The 20,858-nt window shown below is 51.0% G+C and overlaps 1 protein-coding gene and 1 non-coding gene across 2 annotated transcripts in view; one reads left to right on the top strand and one right to left on the bottom strand.

The window, feature by feature from the left end:
• LOC144148449 (uncharacterized) overlaps nucleotides 1-20,858 on the bottom strand; it is a 224,486-nt gene that overhangs the window by 86,712 nt on the left and 116,916 nt on the right. The window lies entirely within an intron of this gene.
• On the top strand, nucleotides 9,794-9,877 carry Trnal-cag (transfer RNA leucine (anticodon CAG)). Its single transcript has one exon. It is a non-coding gene; the product is annotated as a tRNA-Leu (tRNA).

Raw genomic sequence — 20,858 nt, 5'->3', positions numbered from 1 at the left:
GCTTGGTGTCAAGAAGCTTGCCGGCTGGGCAGACAAGAATGGGTTTAAATTGAATCCTGCAAAAAGCTCCTGCGTTGTGTTCTCCACGAAGCGCGGGGTCCATCCGGACCCAGACATTACTCTTAATGGCGTGTCGCTTCCTGTGAACAAGGAGCACAAGTTCTTAGGTGTTGTGTTTGACCAGAAACTCACATTCATTCCACACATCAAGGAACTTAAACATAAATGTCTAAAAACAATGAATATACTTAAGGTTATCTCCCACCAATCGTATGGTTCCGACAAAGAACTCCTACTACGGCTCTATACTGCTTTGGTTGGGTCTCGTTTAGACTATGGCAGTGTGGTATATGGGTCGGCGACTAAAACAGCGTTGCGAATGCTTGACCCAGTGCTACACTTGGGGCTACGGCTTGCGTCGGGTGCTTTTCGCACTAGCCCTGTCGAGAGTCTGTATGCCGAGTGTAATAAGTGGAGCCTTGAGAACCAACGGACGTACATGGACTTACTTTATGCTTTTAAAATTTCATCGCTGAATAACCATCCTTTTTATCCTGTCTTTAACGACACATCCACATCTGTGCTTTTTGTAAATCGCCCATCCGTTCCGGTGCCCTTTTCACTTAGAGTGAGAGAGCGAGTCTCGGATCTGAGCGCTTCGTTTTTAGATGTGTACAGATCATCCTTTTCAGACATTTTACCTCCTTGGAAAGTTCGTCCTGTGTCCTCCGACCTTTCTTTTATGAAACTTGACAAAAATCGGTTACCGCGAGCTGCAATACGGCAGCACTTTCTTTCTTTGCAGTTTAAATAGCCACGTGCAGAATTCTACAGTGACGCTTTTAAAACCTCCACTATGGTGTCGTGCGCTGCTCATGGTCCGAATTTCAATGCAGCCAGAACCATGAGCGTGCACACAACAATTTTCTCAGCAGAAGCGTATGGAATTTTACTTATCGTACGACACATTCTTGAGAACCAGATTCCCAATTCCATCATCTATGCAGATTCTTTGAGTGTTGTTCGCGCACTGGCATCGCACAAGCCCTCCAAAAACCACATAGTTAATCTTGTATTCAACACTATTATGTCAGTGTATGCCCAAAAGCATCATCTGCTCCTCTGATGGGTCCCAGGACACGCAGGGATCACTGGGAACGAGTTGGCAGACGAGAGGGCCGCTGCTGCTGCACTCAGGAACACTGTAGACATTACAACGATACCCTACACAGACCTCAAGCCACACATAAGACAACACCTGCGCAGAACATGGCAAACACACTGGGATGAACAGACAGACAACAAACTACATGTAATAAAGCCACACTTGGGACGGCACACAGCTGACTCACACAACAGACACACGGAAGTCGCCTTGGGTAGGCTGCGGATAGGGCACACCCATGCGACGCACTCGTATCTGCTGACGGGATCTTCTAGACCCCAGTGCAGCAGGTGAGGAGAGGCCCTATCCGTGGTGCACATACTAATCACATGCAAGGCACTTCACACAACACGACACAAACACTTCAGAGAACTCTAGAGGCAACATATTCCCCTACATCCATCGCTGTTTCTGGGTGACGATGCCATGTTTTCTGTGAAACGTGTGTTTGAGTACTTGTCAGACGTGAAGTTTTTAAACCTCATTTCCTATCACGCATAATCAAATCTGGCCCTATACACCAGCCATCACCATTGCCGTTAATTGATTTTATTGTTATTTTGGATTTAGTAGCCACTATTGTATTGTCTTTTAGATACTTTTGTTTGGCGCTCTTTGCCCCAGCTGGCCTTGCGCCAAAAAACTCTAACCATCATCATCAACAGGGTGGCCGAATCAAACGAAACGTCAGTCTCGAAAGAGCAAGAACATCACCTGCCACCAAAAAATTTCCGTGCCACCAAAACCATGCATGGCGCCTTAAACGGCTTCCCCATCTGCGCAGGGCAAGCGCAAAAATAGGGGGTCGTGTTCTTATATAAGCCCCCAAGCGTGGTTTCGGCGTTCGCCGTAGTAGGCTACGCTGCTAGAAAAAGGTCCAATTGACCACAGCCTACTCGTGGACTTATGAGTGAGTACAAGTTCGTCGTGGTGCACAGGCTGCAAAGTCAGCGCAGTCGCAGCGCTGTTGTGAGGAAGCATTTGTGCGGGCAGCAGCAACAGTAGTACCGTGTCCTATACCGAGCTCAAACGCAGGTCTAGGCCCTCTCGTCACAAGTCCACTCGCCATAGGCCAACTCGTCACAGGTAAACTGGTCAAGAAGGCGAACTCGTTACAGGGCATTTCGTACGAGGAATTCTCGGTTCACCGGAATATTCGTCACGCGGAAAACTCGCATTACGAGCTTGTTTTTTGCCGTTAAAGCGATGTTTCCGATTTAAAAATGATGTAGGCGAGCGAGTATTCTTTCAAAGTTTTTGACGTTGGAAGTTAGTGAGTATGCCGTCATATTGAGTTAATTATATCAAAATGATAATTGCATGCAAATTTGTATTAAATGGCACTCAGAAAAAGAAAACAAACTGTTATAAATGACGCAGTGAACAGGTGTGCATGAAATATAAAAATGCTTATTGCACTGTTGTCTCGCGTTCTCGTTGTGTAGGTGTCCTCAACGCTGGGTTCCGACGTTGTTCACTGCCTCAGTTCAGAAGCGTATGTTGCGGGCAATATTCCAAAGCGTGCTGAGTGGGGCTCCGCTGTCGCGATCAGCCGGGATTCTTGCGATGCGATCGTTGACATCTTGGTATTTGCGTGCGAGCCGTGGCGGGTGCTGTCCGACGATGACTACTACTACCACCACGAAAAGCGACAACGGAACATGTTAACAAATAATTACCCGCCGTGGTGGTGCAGTGAATATGACGTTGTGCTGTAGAGCCCAAGGAAGCGGGTTCGATTCAGGGCCGCGGTGACCACTTTTCTGATGGATGCGAAAAGCAAAGACGCCGGTGTGTTGGAGATTTCGGCGCACGCACATTAAAGATCACCAGGTGGTCGTCAAAATGAATTCGGAGCCCTCCACTACGCCGCGCCTCATCACCTGTGCAGCGTCGGCGCGTTAAACCCGCACAATCAATCAAATCAACAAATAAACAATTTCAAACCTAATGCAATGCCTGGTGGTGTGTTCTTCAGTGTTTACATAGAAAGAAATCCTCCAGCTTAGCTATGGTTCAAGCCTTGCTCGAGTCAGTGCAAGCTTCGCCAATTCTTATTTTTTTTTTATTAGCTGACTGAAACTGGGAGTGCGAGTTGTCTGCAAGGGCAGGCTATACGCGCGAAAATACAGTCTTACACCACCTCAACAGCCCCGACGATCAGCACTTGAAAAAGTGCAGGTCCCGCCGACTTCTTCATCTCCCCCCCCCCCAGTTTTTCCAAAGCAGAAAAACACGGCTCTTTATACACAGCTGCTGGTCACACAGACCTCCATACGCCCTCCTAAACAGCCCCAACGAATTTACCATTGTATATACCAGCCTCAGACCGGCTTTAAACTCCAATTTCCGGTCAGGGCTTGTAGGCTTTTGTTCGCACGGCCGCGGTGTAACGAAATCCATGCGACGAAAAGGCGCCTTGCACGAGAGTTCCTATCTCGAGATGGCACTGTACCAAAAGGCCGGTGTGACGAGTTGGCCTACGACGAGTTCTCCGGTGACGAGCGGGCTTGTGACGAGTGGGCTCATTCCCGCCCACGCTGCGATCACTAGGCAAACAGCGGGGGAGCAGGGAAAATGAAAAGTAAAGAAAAATGGGCGCTTTCAGCACTGCAGATTAGTGACCGGCACGTGGACCTGCTACCACGACATTCATGTGAATGGGACGGGGACAGGTGGGTGCGGGAGGGGCTGCAGGAGGAGAATATTTTGTGCGAGAGTTCTCTGAAAATTTTTGGAGAGGGAGGGGGGGGGGGGGGCTACCGGGACTGGTAGTGGAGGAGGAGGAGGAGGAGGAAAAACTTTATTGTGAGCCAGGTGATGTGGGAGTGGCTCCTCAGTCCAGGAGACCATGGGACGACCTTGCTGTCTCAGCCCTGGACACCAGGAGTTGCTGTGCATCCAAGCTGGCGCTGGTCGTCAGGTTCTCCCACAGCTCAGGAAGGGGAAGGGAAGTGGGTAAAGGAGGGAGGGCTGGGTTGTGTGCGCACCCCAAGATCATGTGTATGAGGCTACATGGGTTAGGGCAGAATTTACATGTGGCAGAGTATTGGGTGGGGTTCCGATGTAGCCAAGTTGGGTGAGGAAAGGTGTTTTTGTTTGAAGCCTCCGGAGTATTACTTCTTCTGTTTTAGTAAGATGTGGGTGAGGAGGGGGAAAATGTTGTCTTGATGTGCGGTAATGTTGGGTGATGTCTTGAAATGTGAGCAGGGGAACGAGACTTGGTGGTTCCTCAGAGGCCTGGGAGGAGAGTTCGCAGGCTTGTCTATGGGCAAAATTATTGCCCGTTAGTGAGGAGTGTCCCGGGGTCCACACAATGTCGATCTTCCTGTTGGGGGCGTGTTGAGCCAGGAGTTTCCACGTAGTTGAGGCCACGTAACCCGATAAAAAGCTGCGACAGACGGCTTGACAGTCAGTAATTAGAATTGTGGCGGGTGTTTGAGTGATGGCGAGGGCCACAGCAAATTCTTCCGCGGCCCAGGTAGATGTGGTCTTGATTGAGGCGCAGGTGATGATCTTGTCTTTAGTGGTTGCTACGGCTAAGTAATGGGACGGATTGGAGTAAGGGCTGGCATCTGTGTACAAAACGTTAGGATTTTTTCCGTAGATTCGTTCTTGGGCTTGGCTACGGGCGTGTCGACGACCGGAGTGCAAAGTGGGATGCATATTTTTGGGAAGAGGGCGGACACGAATGGATTGACGCCAATTATGGGGAAGAGGTTTTCTGTCTGTGGTTTGAGGAATTGACATTTTGAGCTCCTGTAAAAGTGCCAGTCCTGTTGGTGTTTGAGTTAGACGGAGACGTTGACTGGAAAGATGACCTTCGATGAGTTCCGTGACCGAGTTGTGAATGCCTAATTGGAGCAGTTTAGTTGTCGCGGTGGACATAGGAAGGTTAAGAGCTTTCTTTATAGCTTTGCGGATGAGGCGATCAATGGCTTCCGTGTCACTTTTGCTGAAAGTGAGGTAGGGGGCGATGTAGATGACCCGTGATATGAGGAAGGCGCGGATAAGGCGGAGAAGGTCTTCCTCCTTCATGCCGCGATGACGATTGGAGATGCGACGAAGCATGTGGGTAATTTGAGTGAATACTGTGTTGAGCTTGAATAATGTCTGATCGTTCCGTGTATTGGCCTGGATTGTAACACCAAGTATCTTGAGTGAAGGTCTGGGACGTATAAGCTGACCATCGAGGGTAATTTGAACTGATTCTTTGTTGGATGCAGGTGGACTTTTCCGTACAATGATGAGGTCAGATTTTTGAGGGGAACACCGAAGGCCAATTGATGAGGCATATTGGTTTACAGTGTCAGTGGCTTTTTGAAGGGTATCTTGAATTTCACCTAAAGAACCCGTGTCAGTCCAAATGGTAATATCATCCGCATACAGTGCGTGATGAACACGGGGGATGGCTTTAAGCTGACGAGGGAGGTCTAGGAGAGCGATATTAAAAAGCAAAGGTGAAAGAACAGAACCTTGAGGAGTGCCTCGATCTCCTAGAGTGATGGGATCAGATTTCACATCGCCTGCTTTGAGGATCGCCTGTCGGTGGGTGAGAAAATCGGCAATGTAGGAGTAGGTACGCAAGCCGCAGCCTGTTTCGTTGAGACGGGAGAGGATGGCAGAATGAGAGACGTTATCGAAGGCTCCCTTTAAGTCCAATGCAAGAATTGCACGAGGTGAATTTCGGGAGGCTGGTATAAGAATTTCTTCCTTTATGCGAAGAAGGATGTCTTGAGTGCACAGATGTTTTCGAAAACCATACATTGTATTTGGGATGAGATCCTTGGCTTCTAGGTAGGGTTGTAGACGTCGGAGTAACATGCGCTCCACTAATTTACCCACACAAGATGTTAAAGAAATAGGACGAAGGTTGTCCAGATGGGGGGACTTGTTAGGCTTCGGGATAAAGCGGATCTCTGCTGTTTTCCATTGTGGGGGAAGTTTTCCAGATTTCCAATGGGCGTTAATATGCTGCAGAAGTTGTTCCATTGAGGCGTCATCCAAGTTGGCTAAAAGACGATAGGTAACATGATCCGGGCCCGGGGTGCTGTTTTTGTTGCATTCGGAAAGAGATGTTCGGAGTTCATAAAATTGAAAATCTCGATCAAGGTCCGGATTTGGCTGGCCTGTGTAGGGAGGGGGAGTGAAAGTTCTGGCTGTGTGGAGGTATTTATTTTCCAAGGAACGCATGAGTGCTTCAGAAGAGCCATTGAAAGAATGAAGAGTTTGGGTCAATGCTCGATGAGCAGCGCTCCTATTGGTTTGGGGGTCGATGAGATGCCGGAGCAGGTGCCAAGTTCTTTTGGTTGTCAGAGTACCTTGGAGGCTGTCACACAGCTGTAACCAATTTTCTTTGGAAAGGTGGTTGGCGTACTCTGTTGCTTGTTGATTTAGAAGAGCGATTCGGAGACGCAGTTTGCGGTTGTGCCGCTGTCGCTTCCAGCGCTTGGTGAGGCTCCGTCGTGCCTCCCAAAGCCTCAAGAGTTTCGGGTCGACATCAGGGGTGTGGTAGGTGATAGCCACGGTTTTGGTTGTTGAGTGAACAGTTTGAAGTAAATCATCAATCCATGCTGATAGGGGCTGACTGGGGTCAATAGGTTTGGAAGAATTTGCTTTTCTGAAGGCTTCCCAGTTGGTAAGGCGTGCCACCCCCAGCTGAGCATTATACATGTGGTTTTTAATTGTTATTAGTATAAGCTCGTGATCAGATCCAAGGTTTTCCTGCGGGAGAAACCAGGAGACGTCTAGGGAGCCCAAAAGAAATGAAAGATCCGGGGTAGTATCCCTCGTGACGCTTGTACCAGTGCGGGTTGGTGAATTGGGTTGGTTGAGCAGCAGTAGATTAAGGTCGTCGATAACATTGGCCAGAATGGAGCCCCGCTGGTTTTTGTAGTGGTAACCCCAGTTAGGATGAGCGGCATTGAAATCTCCTAAGATAAAAAGAGGTCTATTTCTGGCGATTTTGATGGCATCATTGATCGTGGCTTTAATGTCGGGTGACTTTTGGGTAGGACGACAATATATGTTGAGTATAAATACGCTGGACTTGGCTCTGGTGGACGGGGACAGAAGCTCCAGGAGGGTGTGGTTACATCCGTGCTGTGGTGTGATATGATGAACGGCTGATGCGGCCTTATTGACAAAGGTTAAAGTTGGTTAGGTGTCGATTGATCCATACGATATGTACCCAGGTAATGTTATGCACGTGTTGGCCTCTTGAACGGCTATAACAACTGGTTTTTGGTCGAGGGTGCAGATGAATTGATGGAGAGCTGCTCTTTTTTGTTTGATGCCTCTACAATTCCACTGAAGTATGGTGGTTAAGCTAGCTTGACGCCGTGTCCCTGGCATCCGGGAGGTGGAAAAGGTCCATTTGTTCCTGTTTATCTGTTTTTATATATATTTTATTACTATTGCGCACCCCTGCTTATTGCAATTTTTATTACCCCTTTGTCTGATTTTATACGATGTCCGTTCTTTCTGCTCTCGCCTGTTCCCATCTGCTCTTTTTTTTCTTTGTCTTTGTTGTTCGATCGTGTTGAACGCTCTTGGCTGCAGTGTTTCATAAATATAGGTTTATATTTTTTTATGCTTGAATATATTCGCCTGAGTGCGAGATTGATTATTCCATTTTCAGATTTTAACAACGCCCTCTGGACTGATGTTGTGATATAAATAAATAAATAAATAAATACTGCCTTACGGCAGAAAGGGAACAAGCCCACTTGTCGAAGCCAACTCTTCATATGAAAACTGGGCATAGGGGACCTGGTCGAAGGGGGCATCTGCTTCTAGGTGAACCAGTACTGTAGGGAAAGTGGTGGCGCCAATCTTTTCGTTCTTAAATAATTCGTAGGCACTTCCTCTTCCTGTTTTTTCGAAGGGGTTTGGGAGTCTGGTGGCGCCAACCAGCATGGGTGGTCACGTTGACCTCGTCGTATTTTCCGAACATGGTTTCTTTTCTTTTTCTCTTTTGCAGAAATTGGCTGGTGTTGGCCTTTCAGTTTTAACTTTACCTTCACCTCCGTGTTTTTTTATTTTTGTTCTCTTTTAAAAACCTTCTGTCACACTTTTTGCTCAGTCAGGGGTCGACTATTTGGTCCAATCTGTGCTTTCGTTTTCTTTGTTATTGCACCATTTTTTCCCAAAAACATTTTTGCTACTTTTGACGTTATCTTTTCAAGCTTCTTTGCGAGCTCGTACATATATAATCGGCGAATTGTACGGACAAGTTCCCCTGTGTCGAGTTCTCCTAGATCCCAACAGAGTCAAAATCGTGCGCAGCGCCGCAAAACGTCATGGCTCAAATACACCGTCTCTCCTTCCTCGTTCTGGGGGTTCTGACTTTCCCACTTAGGTTCTTTGAGTGCGGCACGAGATCACATTCCGAGTCTACGTAGAACTGCAGTGGGCCTCCCGAGCTGCGCTCTAGGAACTGAAGGGGGAACGACAGAACCCCCCGAACGACGTCAGAGAGACGGTGTATTTGACCGATGATATTTTGCGGCGCTCAGCACGATTTTGTCTCCGTTGGCACAGTCCATGTTCAACGCCATGAATAAAATGCAGCCTGTTCATGTTTCTCTGGGCGCAGATTATTAATAAGATGTGAAAAGATGTGCGGAATTCACTCCATTCTTGCACCGCTTGAATTCCGTAAGGTTTTTTTTTTTTTGGTAGCCTGATTGGAGTAGCAAACTAAGTTGGGTGATTTAACAGATTTCAAGTTTTTATTTCAAGCTCTGTTTGCATTGGCCCTGTGAGGGAGAGTTGAATTGACAAAAAAACTTTTTTTTTTCGACTAAACGCACCCATGTATGAACCGACGCGGTGAGTCCAAAAGCCGTCGGGGCGAGTCCGTTCGACTCGCCGGCAGGGGGTTGGTTGTCTGGTTTCTCGGGCTGAGTCAGCGGGCCGCGAGGAGCTCAATACCGTATTTGCACGATTCTAGTGCGCCCCCAACTGTAAGGTGCGGGTAAGTTCGCGCAGGAAAATTCGAAAAAGTAATTTGACACCTCCTCTACCACGCAGATGCAGAAGATGTGACACCAAGTACCTGTAAGTACGCGATTTTATTTGGCGAATTCAAATTTGGGAGTGAAATATGACTTCTGCTTCATAAACGTGACCAGCTCCTACTGGAAATAAAAGTATAGCTGGGAATATTGAACCTGTTTGCAATTAGAAGTTCCTTGACCATCCTAATTCTAGGCATGACGGGCTCATTGCAGCAGCAGAAAAATATGCAACAGCTGACCAAGGTACACGATTGAGGGATCAGTGCGCCGGAATTGAGTCACGTGGGCTTGACGGATTGTTTTTATTGGACTGAGTTGAATTATCTGGGGACTTCATGTTTAGGGCCATGCTACTGGGCGCCTTAAAGCCTATTTCGGTTTTGAGCCCGATTGTAACGCGCACACAAATTTTAAGGCTACCTTTCAGCAAAAAAAAAATAAAAAAAGGAATTCGCGGGAGATTCGTGAAAATACGCCAGCTCCTTTTCCGGGAACCGCTCCGATTCCTTCACTTCGATTACTTGATCGGGTTTCATATAAACGCGGAAGAGGTCAAGGTAGCTGAACTCAGCGTACCTGTCAGCGTGCCAGCGTGCTAGGACGTCCTGTCAGGATGGCCGAGCGGTCCAAGGCGCTGCGTTCAGGTCGCAGTCCGGTCTTCCGGGCGTGGGATCGAATCCCACTTCTGACATTTCTTTTTTTCTTTTTTTCACGCTAGCACAAATGCGATGCTAAAGCCCTAACCATATAGACGTGAAATCACGCGCCATGCGAGCGTCGGCGTCGCCCGGCAGCGCCGCACTGACACGCAGGAGAAGGCGAGTAACCGCATGAGAGAGGCGAAGTCACGCGTGAGCCGCTGCTCTGACGTGTATTGGCGGGCACGTTTGTATGAACTCTGCCCCCCGTTGACAGTTATTTTTGACCGTTTATGAGCAGTTACTTTCGATTATTTAAGGGCAGTTATGAGGACCTTAGATTTGTTATAAAAAATACACTTGCCACACTTTCTTTATTGCTACGATAGCTTGCGGGCCGATTTTGAAATGCTGCAAAGAGTGTTTCAAGTTATCACTGTCAAATCTGAACAATTTAGGGGAGCTTGATAAACGAAAACGCACCTAGAACAATTTATTTCCTTGCTCGTTGGTGCCCTACCTTGATATTATGTACGGACTGCTTCATAAGCGTAAGCAGAACTAATTTCAGCGCAGCCTCGCTACTGAGGTTAAAGTCGAACGTCACTTGTAGATTAAAAAGCAATGTACCGCGATAGCCTTTGTTTATCCCGGTAAAGAAAAGCTAATGACATCCTTACCGCAAAAAAGCGGGGTTTTAGCAAGACCATAGACCTTCAAAAACAGAAGCCCAACACTCATCCTGTCGGCCACAAAACAGCCGACTCCTGGCGTGCAAGAGATCGGTATACTAACCTAGGTTACCAACGAATATTGTTGGTTGTGTTTCGTTTTGACCCTATTTGACAAATTCTGGCAGTGATAACGCCTGTGTCTTACGCAACGATCTTGGAGGCGAGGTCAAGTCAATTATGCTACAAGCGATGTAACCAAAGCTCTCTCTTATTTGAGTTAAAAAAGCTATCGCCCATCCCCGGTCTTCCCTGCGCAAGCCACGGTGAATAGAATGGGCTGTGCCGCTATAAATCTGGTGTTCCGCTTGCACGTCACGTAGATATCTTGCAGACAAGTCCCACCATGCCAATACTATACTCGGGGACAACTTTCTGTGGCAATGGAGAGAAAGCTATGGGGTGGGAGGAGGAGGGAGAGGTAACTGCTTTGTTTTGCTGCGTCAACGTAGTTCCCAATTAACTGTTTTCGGTTCCAGTTTCGGCGTGACAGACGCGCATTTCATACTGTTCATTTATTCGCATGAGCTTCGTGGTTGAGTGCACTGAAGCACGATCGCCGAGCATCATCATTTATTAAACTGTTAAGGACCCCAGAGGGGTATACAGCATGCAGGCATCCATCGACCTTGGTGACGAGTTTTGGGTATTTTGACAGCGAAGCTGTTGAGGAAAACATGTGTGTATGGTGTCCGCAGTTTTAAAATACCAAAAAATGACGAGGCCTCTTGCAACCGTGCCAGGAGCGCACGTTCGTCAAGTTAAGCATACTTACTTACTGAGACTGGCCAATATTGACAAAAAAAAAAACTCCCGTGTTCGCCGCGTGCTTCGAGCGTACATTCCTCAAGCGAGAGTCCTGGTCGAGCCAAGCGTTCCCAAGTTGGGGAAATAGGCCAGGCAACGAAAAAAAAAAACAACAGCGTTCGCCGTATTGTGGCAACACTTGCTCGGAACGAGAAAGACACCTCATAGCGTTCACCCCCCGTTCGTTCGTCGTTTGTCGTCGTGCGCATGCGCTCTGCCCGGCAGAAGAGCCGCGACTTCCAGTGTAGAAGCTGCTGAAGGTGATCATCGACTCCACATGGCCCGGCCGCAGATAGTTCGCATGGCAGAGGAAGAGGTCCCGCTTCGAGAGACTCGGCGGGCAAAGCATTCGCTTGAGAGTCACGCTTCCAGAGTGGCGTACGAACACGTCGACCAATGCGCCGAACTCACTCTAACCTTGCTCAACATAAGGTCTTTGGAATGCCATGCGGCCGACGTCAACCACGGCACCACAACGATGTACTAAAACTGAACTTTAAACGTAAATGATCATCAACAAAAGCTTCGCCATTCAAGACTTGCGGTTGAGTGCAAGCTTCCCTGAATTTTTTTTTCAGTTCTAACGCATCTGATAACATCGTCGTTATGGTGCGCTCATCGGTGTCTTGATAAAGCTATCAAGGTGCATTTCCTACGTTGAGGAATTGCAGGAATGAATTTGTACATCCCGGTCATTCCCGTTGTGCAAATGAGTGAAGTTTTCGTATTCAGAGGAATGGACCTTTCTCCAGTAGCGCTGTGCGCATGCGCTACTCTCGCTCACAGCGACTGATCCGCCATTATTTGGGGCAAACTGTAAACAAAATCACGCCATATTGAATTAGCCAGTGGTGAACACCGAGCCAGCTAAGTGCTGCTCCGTTTTTTGAGCCCTGAAAGCAGCCGACAGGTAGGCGCTACGGCTTCCATCGAAAAATTTCTCTGCCACCAAAATGATGCGTTGCGCTGCGCACGGCAGGCGAAAAAAAGGGGGCGTGTTGATCCCCAAGGGGGGTGCGGGTCGCAAGAGGGCTACGCTACTGAAAAAAGGTCCTGTCATGTGGTAAGACGAGCACATACCCAAAGGGGGACTGGCCCCAGAAGAAGATGTTGGAAGAAACGATGAAGAGAAAGAAGAATCAGCATACGGGATGGCGAGCAGGATTTTGAAGTGACCAATGGAAAAGAAACACAGGGTAATCGAAGAGGAGGAGGAGGTAGCTTGTCCAGCAAATGGGAGCATCACACGGTAGAATACGAGGTGAAGAGGAGGAGGACAAAGTGGAGTGGACAGAGTGGAAGGAGGTCTTGGGAGGAACGGTGGCAAGTTCGGGCCGTGCCCCACAATGCACCAGCGGCATCGCACCGTTTGGCAGCGGGCAGCTCGGAAACACCTATTACCAGCAGCTTCACACTGCTGGCATCCGGCTGAGCCGCGTTGCTCAACGAAGCCGTGCCATCGCACCGCGGTCATCTGGACCACCGACGACCAGCACGGGCCATCGCGACGTGCTGCGACGTTCGGCAACGCGGAAGCCTACCCACTGGGCCACGTCATCGGCATCGCACTTGGTTCATCGTGGTACCAGCGGTAGGATGTGTTTGAATTTGGCATGGACAGTTAATGTGTTATAGTGACTTTAGGAGTAGATTTTAAATGCGGAGCATTTCTTGGGCTCGCCTTGTCCTGCGTCGTTTGTGGCGGCGCCGTCCAGACGCTCAATGCGCATGCGCAACTCGCCTCCTTACACCCGTGGCCCACTCCGTGGCCCACTCACTGCTGTCCCAACCTTGACCCGTCGCTATCCGTTCAAAGCGCTCTAGGTATTCGTCTAAATCATCCCTTTTTTCATCAAATGGCGCCATTAGTTTGCGAGGACAGATTTTTGTTGACCGTGACGGTTCCCCTCCGCTAGACGACCAATCGTGTTCTACCACACTGTTTCGCTCAGTCTCTGCTAGGCATATCTTAAGTTCCAAAATCTCCTTATCCCGCGCGGCTTTCCTTTCATCTTCTTGTGCTATCTCTCGTAACCTCGTATTGTCCCGTTCGTACAAGCTGTGTGCCTCCTCCTTGGCCATACCTAATGTACCTGCTAAGCTTAAAATCTTCTAGAGATCCATCTCTCCACCGGGTGAGACGTGTGGTTGGGCCAAGGATAAATCCTGGCAGGCTCGCCAAATGTTGTCACGCGTTTCACGCGGCAGAGAAATGAGGCTCGATTTGAAGCATTCGATTGCAACACAATATATTTACAACACCAAAACCTCAAACGAACGCGATCATAACAAACTCACATGCATATCACACTATACACAAAAGAACAAGCACAAACTCACACTATCAAAAATCTACTCCTAAAGTCACTATAGCACATTAACTGTCTATGCCAAATTCAAACACATCCTACCGCTGGTACCACGATGCAACAGGTGCGATGCCGATGACGTGGCCCAGTGGGTAGGCTTCCGCGTTGCCGAACGTCGCAGCACGTCGCGATGGCCCGTGCTGGTCGTCGGTGGTCCAGATGACCGCGGTGCGATGGCACGGCTTCGTCGAGAACTCTCGCGCGCGGAGGCAGTGAAGCTCCGACAGTTGCAGACTGAGTGCGTGCTGACGCCGGCTCTGGCCCGGCACGTGTGCCCCGACATGTTCGTGAACGCCAAGTGCAGTGTGTGCGAACGTGAACTAGCTACTCTCCGCCACATCATGTGGGGTGGGTGTAACAGTGCCATGAACAACGGGAACGGGCAGTGCCAGGACGCCACATATCCCGAAGAGGTGGGTGCGTGGATACGCTCCGAAGACCCGAAGACGCAAAGAAGGGCTATCCAGCGGCTCGAGGAGGCTTTGGCGAAGCAACGGAGAAAGGGAACCGACGCCCCGGCCAACGGGTGCGGAAGAGCTCGAGTATCTGTCGCCTAGCTGAAGTACAACATCCTCGAGGTCTAGGCCCTAGGACTATTGGACTTAATAGCCGTAGTCTTTAGACAGGGAACATCCGCGCCCTGCGAGGCCGGGGACTTCCCACACGCCGGATGTGTAAATAAATGTTATTTCTCTCTCTCTGAGCAACGCGGCTCAGCCGGATGCCAGCAGTGTGAAGCTGCTGGTAATGGGTGGTCCCGAGCTGCCCGCTGCCAAACGGTGCGATGCCGCTGGTGCGTTGTGGGGCAGGGCCCGAACTTGCCACCGTTCCTCCCAAGACCTTCTTCCACTCTGTCCACACCACTTCGTCCTCCTCCTCATCGATTACCCTGTGTTTCTTCTTCATTGGTCCCTTCAAAATCCTGCTCGCCATCCCGTATGCTGATTCTTCTTTCTCTTCATCTTTTCTTCCAACATCTTCTTCTGGGGCCAATCCCTCTTTGGGTATGAGCTCGTCTTACCACATGACAGGTTCATTGAAGGGAATGGAATTTAGGCAAGTTGTCTTCCCCCAGAATGGAATTGGAAGAAAATGGGGACACTCGTTCCGCCCCACTTCAATTCGCTACAGCGCTCAATTGTGCTCTCTGATGGCTGCTGTGCAGCGCGCGCTATGTGCGGAATGGTGAGCGATCCGTGCCAGCACACGAAACGCTCACAGGCATTCCAGTTAAAGGGACACTGAAGTGATATGTAAACATTGCGGGATTACTTGCGCAAATTGTAGTCCGGAGTCCCCAGGCCATGTTTCGACCACCATGGGTGCGTTTACGCGATTTTATTTAGTAGAAAAACTAATTCGAAAATGCGGTCCTCCTCTCTTTACGCTCGCCCACTTTCTGTGGCGTTTTCGTGTGACGTCAGGAGGGGATGAGCTGGCAATTGGCTGCGTTACTGCACGGCTCCCCGGCCTTCAGACAGAGTCAGTCGGCCCAGCGTTTCGTCCGCCGGCCGCCGACGGGTCGTCGCAATTCGTTCGCTCAGTTGAAACGAAGCCAGGACACGTTTGTGAATGGAAGAATCTGCCTTTCTTTACTTGGTTAGTTTGTACACTGTATCTAGCTCCAAGTCAAGGTCGCTTCACACAAGCGCTGCACAAGCGCACGTGAGACGCTTCGGTGACTGGTACGCCAGTAGGAAAATATAAGTCCTCTTGAAGGCGGGAGAAGAGTCAGCGAAGTCAATATAGGTACTAAGGAAATAAAATCAACTGATATTTTTACCGTACAGCGTAAAACTAGGGTGCGGGAAGCACTTTTTTGCGCTGGGCGAACAAGCACAGCGGTCAGCAGCACGACTACGCATCTGCGAACGTTTTTCCGTCTACGAAATGCAATTGCTAGACGTCAGCTATTGTGGAAACTCGGGGGACGCTTACTGCACGAGCGCAATACAACAAATAGTCACCTAAGCTACTTGAAATGCCAAAACTAAATAAAAGGGCAAACTGGTTGTACAATATATACTCTATATTACCAGAGAGAGAGAGAGAGAGAGAAAGACTTTATTGCACGATCCTGCGTGGGGATGGGGAATCAGGAGACCCTGTGAAGTAGCCGGTGTCCTCTTCCCATTCCTGCCTTGGTTAAGGCCTCGAGGGGTATTGGGCCAGTGGCCCGGCTCGAGCTACTAAGCTTCCTCCAGCCACGCAGCCTCTCCCCCGTACCCTTGGATGAGCACGGTAGTGAGTCGCGCCGGCGTCAGAGTGCTCCGTTCGCTCTTGCCGAGCCAGGGCTTCCTCGAGCCGCTGGATGGCTTGCCTCTGCTGCGCGCAGTTCGGCGATGTGATCATTGTCACTACATCTGGTGGGATGTCGGTCGGGGTAGTGTTCGCACTCGTAGTGTTCTCACACGTATCACTCGCGCACTCCGCGTTTGCGCACGCGTCAGCGGTGTCCGCGTTTGGGGTGTCACAGTACCGGGGATCGCGCACTGCACCGGTATTCACTCGTCCGCCACCCTGTTCGTCTCGGTGGTGGTGGTGGGCTTGCAGGATGTGGGACAGGGTAGCGGGTTCACTCGCGCACTCACTACACATGTAGTCTTTGAAGCGTCCTGGGCACACGTAGCGCGCCAGAGCCGGTGTAATCACAGTTCTTGTTTGTAGTTGTCGGAGTAACACCTGCTCGTGCCGGTTGAGTCCGGGATGAGGTGGGGGTTGTGTCCTTCTTTGCTCTTTGTAGTACCGGAGTATTTCCCCGTACTCCAGTAGTGGTTCGTAGTCTTCTTCCTCTTCGTTCTCCTCGTTGTCGTTTCCTTGCTCCTCGTCGCCTTCACCGTCATACCCTGCGGCCCGCGCCGTGTTCGAGAGGCGGGGGGGCGCCGCGCGGTGTGTAAGCTCGCGCGCGACGGCGTCCGCCCTCTCGTTCCGGTTGGCCACTCCGCCGGGTATGAGGCCGACGTGGGCAGGAAACCACCTGAGGTGTGTAGTGTTGGTCTTCGGGTCGGGTAGTGGGTGAAGGAGGCGGTGGGCCGGAGGACCCACGCTGCCTTTGCTGTAGTTGACTATAGCTGACTTGGAGTCGCTTAATATGGTGGTGATTGTTGGAGCACTCCTCAGGGCTAGCGCGATCGCCGCCTCTTCCGCTTGTGTAGCGTTGTCCGCTGCGAAGCTCGCCGCACTCATAGTGGTACCGTCCGTGGCTCGAATGACGGTCGCAACGTAGGTTCGGGGTCGGCGCAGGTAGCGGGCCGCGTCGACGTACACCGCAGTGTTGTCGGTGCTGTATGTTTCTGCCAGCGTCCTAGCTCTCGCCGTTCGCCTTTCCCTGTTCCTCTCTGGATGCGTGTTACGAGGTAAGGGTGTGACGACTATCTGTTCGCACAGCGATCGTGGTAGTCGTTCGCGTGGTCTGGCGGCGTCAGCCCCGCCTTCCACATCCTGCCTTTCCCGCGGAGCTGTTGTGGCGGCGCGGTTCGTGCTGTGGTAGTGTCCGGTCCTGTGTAGTATCTCTCTTCCGGTCGGCGTTTCCCGGAGGCGTGCGATTTGTGCAGTTCTCTGCGCTTCGCATATTTCGTCCAGGGTATTGTGGACTCCCAGGGCTTCGAGCGCCCTGTTGCTGGTGCACTGTAGTAGTCCGAGGGCGACTTTGTAGGCTTTGCGTATAGCAGCATTGATCTTGTCTCGCTCCTGCGCCAACCACGTGTGGAAGGGGCCGGTATAGGAGATCTGACCAACGACGAACAATTGTAGTAAGCGGAGAAGGTTGGCTTCGCGCATGCCTTCGTTTCTTGTGGGTATTCGGCGCACCAGTCGAGCGGCGTTGTCTATGCTAGTCAATAGCCTGCTCAGGGCCGTACGGTTGGTGCTTCGTCCTTCGTCAACGTGGTACCCGAGAACTCTTATGCTCTGGACGTGTGGTATTCGTGTGCCGTCGTGCGCGTGGAGGGCGATGTGGGAAGCGTCCTCGGCGGCTTTCTTTCTTCGTGGGCCGGGCGGTGTGAGTATTAGAAGCTCAGACTTTTGCGGCGAGCACCGGAGCCCGGTGTCTGCGAGTCCGGCCTCGACCTCGTCTATCGCCCGTTGTAGTGACTCTTCTATGTGTCCGTTGGTGCCCCCAGCCATCCAGATGGTGATGTCGTCCGCATAAATTGTATGTCGGACTTCTGGGATTCGTTGTAGGCGTTCTGCCACTGGTATGAGGACCAGATTGAAGAGGAGCGGGGAGATGACGGAACCCTGTGGGGTACCCGTGGTCCCTCTCTTGCGCTCCTCGAGTTGCGTGTTTCCAATTTGTATGCTTGCGGTCCTGTCCGTTAGGAAAGCCCGAATATAGTTGTAGGTTCGCTCTCCCAGTCCCAGCTTGCTGACCTGCTGGAGGATGGCTGAGTGGCGGACGTTGTCGAAGGCGCTTTTGAGGTCGAGGCCCAAGACGGCTCTGCAATCCACCTTGCTCGGCGCTACGATGATGTCGTGCCAGATCTGTAGTATTGCGTCTTGGGTGCTGAGCTTGGGCCTGAATCCCAGCATGGTCGTGGGGTACACTTCGTGGTCCTCCATGTAATGTTGCCATCTGGTGTTGAGGATGTGCTCAAGGACCTTGCCCACGCACGATGTGAGTGATATGGGTCTGAGGTTGTCAATTCCCGGCGGCTTGTTCGGCTTTGGAATCAAGACCGTCTTTGCGGCTTTCCATTGCTTGGGTAGTGTTCCGGTGCGCCAGCACGCGTTGTAGTATTCGGTTAGCGCCTTGATGGCCGTGTCGTTTAGGTTTCTCAGCACCTTGTTGTGTATGCGATCCGGTCCCGCTGCCGATTTGCAGTTCAGGGCTTGCACTGCGCTTCGGACTTCCCACTGTTGTATTTCTGCGTCCAACTCAGGGTTCTGCGGTCCGCGGTAGTCCGGGTGGGTGACGGTCGGTGTGTCCGGTAGGTACTGTTCGTTGAGTCTTTTCGCCAGTTCTCGTTCGCCGAGCGTTTTGGTCGCCTTGTGCAGGATTTGGTTGAGTCTGTGTTGTTGGTAGCCCTTACTTTTCGACTCGTCTTTCAGGTGTCGGAGCCACTTCCAGGCCTTGCTAGTGTGCAGCTTCCCGTCCATCTCGTTGCACAGGGCGTGCCACTGCTGTGTGTTTAGTTGTCGACTGTGCGATTCAATCTCTCTACCGATCTGCGCGATTTTCTTCCTCAACGATCGGAGGTGTCGGCGCTTTCTCCACCGCTTCTGCAGGGATTGGCGGGCCGCGATCAGGTGAGCGAGTTTCGAGTCGACGCTGCGGATGGTGTTGTCGGCGGTCACCGTCGTGGTGGCCGCCTCGGCCGCCTTAAGTAAGCCGCCGGTCCACTGTTCGATGTCTTCCACTTTGGGTGCGATCGTTTGTTGCCTGAAGGCGTTCCAATCCGTAATTTTGTGTTTCGTTTCATGCGTGGTTGTAGAATCTGTGGCCCGTACCGGAATCTCCACCTCTATAATGAAGTGGTCGCTGCCCAGATTCACCCCGGTGTTTCTCCACTTGGCGGGTCTGCCGTCGGGTAGGTAAGCGAAGGCGAGGTCTGGGTTGGAGTCGCGCGAGGCGGACGTGCCGATGCGCGACGGCTGTGCGGGGTCCGTGAGTAGATCGAACTGTGCTGCAGTTGCTTCTTCGAGCAAGTTCCTGCCCTTGGCTGTAGTGTTGTTGTATCCCGTTTCTCTGTGGTGTGCGTTGAAGTCACCCGCGATGACGGTGGGCGCGTTCACGACTTTCCTGAGTGTTCTTTGAAATAGCGTTCCGAAACGTTGGCTTCTGTGCTTTGGATTACTGTAGGCGTTGACGACGAACAGTGTCTCCTTCTTCTTCTTCCCGACAACCACCTCGGTAACGCACAGTTCGAGGGCCGTGTTGTTTCCCAGGAGGTTGTCGTGTGGTATGTGTACGACTCCCTTGCGGATGAAGGTGCATACTCCTTGTGCCGTACCGGTGGAGCTGGTGCGTGCGCTCGGAGGGGTTGCTTGCGTCCGATAGCCGGGGATGGTCGGCGTTCGTTCGCTGTGCGTCTCCTGCACCATCACGATGTCCGGAGGGGAGTCGAGGCTTTGGATGTATTGTTGTAGGGCTGCTCTTCGGCACTGGAGGCCGTTGGCGTTCCAGTGCCATATTTTGATGCTGCCGTGCGTTTCTCTACCCATGGTGTTAGGCAGCAGAGCCCACTTCCGTGGCCTAGTTGTCTGTGGCGCTAGGTATGCAAGCATTTTGCAAGTCACGAGTTCGAATCCCCGCAGGTACGTGCTTTTTTTTTTTGTAAGTTAACTTTTTCGTTTTCTGCCGATGTTTTCTACATTGCGTTCACCTTTTTTTCGGCCGCAACGTTCATGGCTCAACGAACTAGTTCACAGAACGCGCGCAGGCTGGCACTGGCGCGCTAGCGAGTTCTCGTTGGCGTGCTGTTGCCATAAGCACCGACTGCTTGCGGGCAGTGGGCACAGGCCAGAATGAACAGACCCTTGGCCTGGAGCGAACACGCTTTTTACGGTACAGGCATGAGTGAGGCAAGCTCCAAATATGGGGGAAAAGCGCATGACATTTGGGCGTCTGCGGGTACGCGGAGGGCGTCCATGCACTGCGTAGGCCTCGGCTAGTGAATGCTACGATTCCAAGCCGTCCTGGGAGGCTTATCTTTATGCATTTTTACAGCTGACAACATGGCAGAAGTGCGGTACGATGATTACTGAGTTATTGAAAATGCCCATCCAACAACGCCACCGGTTGTGTTTTACAGAACCGAAACCGAAACTTGTTTAGTTGCTCACCTTGGGCATCGTCCAATCACGGTGGCCCCTCCTCTCAACGTCACAGCTTAGTTGGTGCGGCCGTCGCAAACCGCGCATGGTAGTTTTTCTTCTTTCGCGCTTTGTAAAATAATTACCGATTTGTCAACCGGATGAACGATGAAAAGTGAGTTAATTTGAGCCAGTCTACGCAGTGCAAGCAAAAACGGGAGCTTGACAAATTCACTTCAGTGTCCCTTTAAAACGTAGGAACGATAAAAGACAAGCATTTCCCACTTTCTCAATCCCTGCGCGGCGCCTTGACCAGGGACTTCCGCATTTTGATTTTCCCTCTCTTCGCCGCAGCGATGCCCTCGACGTATATT

Source organism: Haemaphysalis longicornis, unplaced genomic scaffold (genome assembly GCF_048455015.1).
Source record: "Haemaphysalis longicornis isolate Haplotype H1 unplaced genomic scaffold, Haemaphysalis longicornis Haplotype H1 scaffold_8, whole genome shotgun sequence".
NCBI lineage: Eukaryota > Metazoa > Arthropoda > Arachnida > Ixodida > Ixodidae > Haemaphysalis > Haemaphysalis longicornis.
The sequence above is the reverse complement of the archived record's forward strand: the minus strand, read 5'-3'. Positions and strand labels throughout refer to the sequence as shown.